The 4026-nt window shown below is 47.2% G+C and overlaps 1 non-coding gene across 1 annotated transcript; it reads left to right on the forward strand.

Moving 5' to 3' along the window:
- The first annotated feature begins 399 nt into the window (after nucleotides 1-399).
- trnak-cuu (transfer RNA lysine (anticodon CUU)) lies at nucleotides 400-472 on the forward strand. The gene has a single exon. It is a non-coding gene; the product is annotated as a tRNA-Lys (tRNA).
- Nucleotides 473-4026: the final 3554 nt, after the last annotated feature.

Consider the following 4026-nt stretch of genomic DNA (forward strand, 5'->3'; position numbering starts at 1 on the left):
ACTGACTTTGACTTTGAAATTCTGTTTTCATCTAGGAATACTGACTTTGACCTCAGAATTCCGAATTTCATCATATTCTGACTTTGATCACAGTAGTCTATATTCCGTAGGTTACCCTGGCAACCTTGTGTCAATTTAGGTTACCATAGCAACCTTGTGTATCTATAGGTTACAATGGTAACCGTGTCACAGGAGAGTGGTAGCAGTGGCATATTATTTTGTAAACGCCAAGAAAAAAAACGGATTTCACCAAAACATCCGATTTGGGCATTAAGACCTGCAGTCTGAACATATTTTCTAAAGCAATTAGGATGTGCGTTTCTGTAGTGTAGGGGTTATCACGGTCGCGCTCTGAATGGTCATGTGACCGTCACCTCCGAGGTTTCTGCACTTGGCCTTGCCCGGCTAGCTCAGTCGGTAGAGCATGAGACTCTTAATCTCAGGGTCGTGGGTTCGAGCCCCACGTTGGGCGCATGGCTTTTGTCGCAGTCATCTGCACATAAAAACACAGAGATAGAGATAACTGAGAGCTGAGAACAACTCCTCTTCCTCATTCTCAGCCTGTGTCTCGCTTAAGTCGTCACAGCCCAGTGTCCCTGTGACATCGCTTCCTGTTTAAAGATGTAACCTGTTAGTTAACTGATACCTGTCATCTTTCCTGCATCTAACCCTACCACAACCTTGCGCACCGCTACAACCTGTTCACCCACACTTAAGCACCCCTCCCCGGGCTAAACCAAGCAAACCGCACTGGGAAAATCCTCGTGCCCCTGGTACTGTAAATGCAGCGCCACGCCCCTGGTGCTGCTGAGAAGGGGGCCAGGAGTTTATGCTTTGTTCGTGTTTGTTTGTTTGTATTTCTGGGGCCCCTGGCAGTCTGCCGGAGGACCAGAAGGGAGGGACAGCTGGCAGCTCACCGGGGAGGCCGCACTTTACCTGGGCACACACCTTGCACACACACAGACAAATCTTGTCAAGGCCGCAGTGCCTGTCTTTACCATTCCCTGTCCGTGCTTACCTGTAGGGTCTTAACCGAGACCTGTGTGCACGTGTGAATGTATGCATGGTTGTGTGCGTGCATGTGAGTCACAATATCTTATTTCCTTTTCTCAGTCAGGTTCCTTCATGACATGTATAAGATGATCTTGATGACATTATTTAATTTGATGTCAGAGTCGTGACCTCAAACAGTGTCCTTACTGTGGTGTGATGTCGTCATGATATGCATGCATACATCTGTGCAATGCACAGATCTGTATCGTGCATAGATCTGTGTCATGCGTGAATCACTGTCACAGTCAGAGTTAATATAAATAAGCAGAGAGCTGCTGCAGTGGGCAGAAATTCCCACAGGTGGTCAGGCCATGTTTCCAGTCCTGCAAGTCCGGGTCAAACAGGTGAAGACACACAGCACTGCCTGACCTAACTCGGTGCTGAACATACCTGTACACACGTATGTACACACACACACACGCACACACACACACACACAGACAAGTCATGTTAAGGCCGCAGAGCCTGTCTTTACCATTCACTGGGGTCACGCAAGGTCAGGGGAGACAATCAGACACAGGTGAAGCACGTTAGGGCAGGGCATCTGCAATGCACAGATCTGTATCGTGCATAGATCTGTGTCATGCGTGAATCACTGTCACAGTCAGAGTTAATATAAATAAGCAGAGAGCTGCTGCAGTGGGCAGAAACACAGGTGGTCAGGCCATGTTTCCAGTCCTGCAAGTCCGGGTCAAACAGGTGAAGACACACAGCACTGCCTGACCTAACTCGGTGCTGAACATACCTGTACACACGTATGTACACACACACACACGCACACGCACACACACACACACACAGACAAGTCATGTTAAGGCCGCAGAGCCTGTCTTTACCATTCACTGGGGTCACGCAAGGTCAGGGGAGACAATCAGACACAGGTGAAGCACGTTAGGGCAGGGCAGGTAATCAGCGGGAGACGCGCACACAAAGGTGGCAGAACAGAGAGGAAGCAGTTGGTCTGCTAGTTGTAGAGCACGTTCCTAATCATGTACAGCATAGAACAGACAGTGAAGGGATGGCTTGTAGTCTCAAATGGTGGTATAGTGGTGAGCATAGCTGCCTTCCAAGCAGTTGACCCGGGTTCGATTCCCGGCCATCGCAGAGTTTGTCTTTCTTAGCATCGGAGCTACGTGTGGTTTTTCTTATCACCATTTCTTCACAGGAATTTAAATCAGGACAACCAACAACAGCTGTGCAGTTGACAAGAGCACAGTTTGGCCAAAGTATCTTCTCGTGACTTGACCTAAAGGTTATTTGATCTGTGCTTTCAAGAACCTCCTGCAAATGAACGAAAGGTTGGTGGTTCGAGCCCACCCAGGGACGCTCAAAGATGCGCGGACCTTTTTTAATGATGACACATTCATAAAGCATGAGGCCACACCCGCTGGTGACCTGTCCAGGGTGTACCCTGCCTCTCAGCGGTAGATAGCTGGGATAGGCTCCGGCCCCCATGGCCGGAGTGTAGAGGTTGTCACATTCCCCTCACATGCAACATTAGAAACAGCTGTAACTGATCAGTGTGGTTGCTGCAAGGGCAGCGCTGCAAGGGCAGCACTGCAGGACAGAGCAGGTTCAGATAATGGATGGATGGATGGATTCAACAACAAAGGAAAAAATAATCTTTCACAAAAAGAACTTACAACAACAGAAGAGCTACATAGTTAGATGGTATAAATAAAAAAATGGGATGAATGCACTTTATAATAGCTACATCTTTTTAAGTCCTAATTAACCATGAATAAGTACTTAATCCATCATAAGAAAAGCATTTATTAAACATAACTCATACATTAAAATAATTAATTAATGATGTACTCCCGGTGGTTACTCATTGTTTGTTCATACTTGTGGCTTTCATCTCAAAATACTGACTTTGACTTTGAAATTCTGTTTTCATCTAGGAATACTGACTTTGACCTCAGAATTCCGAATTTCATCATATTCTGACTTTGATCACAGTAGTCTATATTCCGTAGGTTACCCTGGCAACCTTGTGTCAATTTAGGTTACCATAGCAACCTTGTGTATCTATAGGTTACAATGGTAACCGTGTCACAGGAGAGTGGTAGCAGTGGCATATTATTTTGTAAACGCCAAGAAAAAAAACGGATTTCACCAAAACATCCGATTTGGGCATTAAGACCTGCAGTCTGAACATATTTTCTAAAGCAATTAGGATGTGCGTTTCTGTAGTGTAGGGGTTATCACGGTCGCGCTCTGAATGGTCATGTGACCGTCACCTCCGAGGTTTCTGCACTTGGCCTTGCGCATGGCTTTTGTCGCAGTCATCTGCACATAAAAACACAGAGATAGAGATAACTGAGAGCTGAGAACAACTCCTCTTCCTCATTCTCAGCCTGTGTCTCGCTTAAGTCGTCACAGCCCAGTGTCCCTGTGACATCGCTTCCTGTTTAAAGATGTAACCTGTTAGTTAACTGATACCTGTCATCTTTCCTGCATCTAACCCTACCACAACCTTGCGCACCGCTACAACCTGTTCACCCACACTTAAGCACCCCTCCCCGGGCTAAACCAAGCAAACCGCACTGGGAAAATCCTCGTGCCCCTGGTACTGTAAATGCAGCGCCACGCCCCTGGTGCTGCTGAGAAGGGGGCCAGGAGTTTATGCTTTGTTCGTGTTTGTTTGTTTGTATTTCTGGGGCCCCTGGCAGTCTGCCGGAGGACCAGAAGGGAGGGACAGCTGGCAGCTCACCGGGGAGGCCGCACTTTACCTGGGCACACACCTTGCACACACACAGACAAATCTTGTCAAGGCCGCAGTGCCTGTCTTTACCATTCCCTGTCCGTGCTTACCTGTAGGGTCTTAACCGAGACCTGTGTGCACGTGTGAATGTATGCATGGTTGTGTGCGTGCATGTGAGTCACAATATCTTATTTCCTTTTCTCAGTCAGGTTCCTTCATGACATGTATAAGATGATCTTGATGACATTATTTAATGTGATGTCAGA

This window comes from Parambassis ranga, unplaced genomic scaffold, assembly GCF_900634625.1.
Source record: "Parambassis ranga unplaced genomic scaffold, fParRan2.1 scaffold_47_arrow_ctg1, whole genome shotgun sequence".
In the NCBI taxonomy this organism is placed as follows: domain Eukaryota; kingdom Metazoa; phylum Chordata; class Actinopteri; family Ambassidae; genus Parambassis; species Parambassis ranga.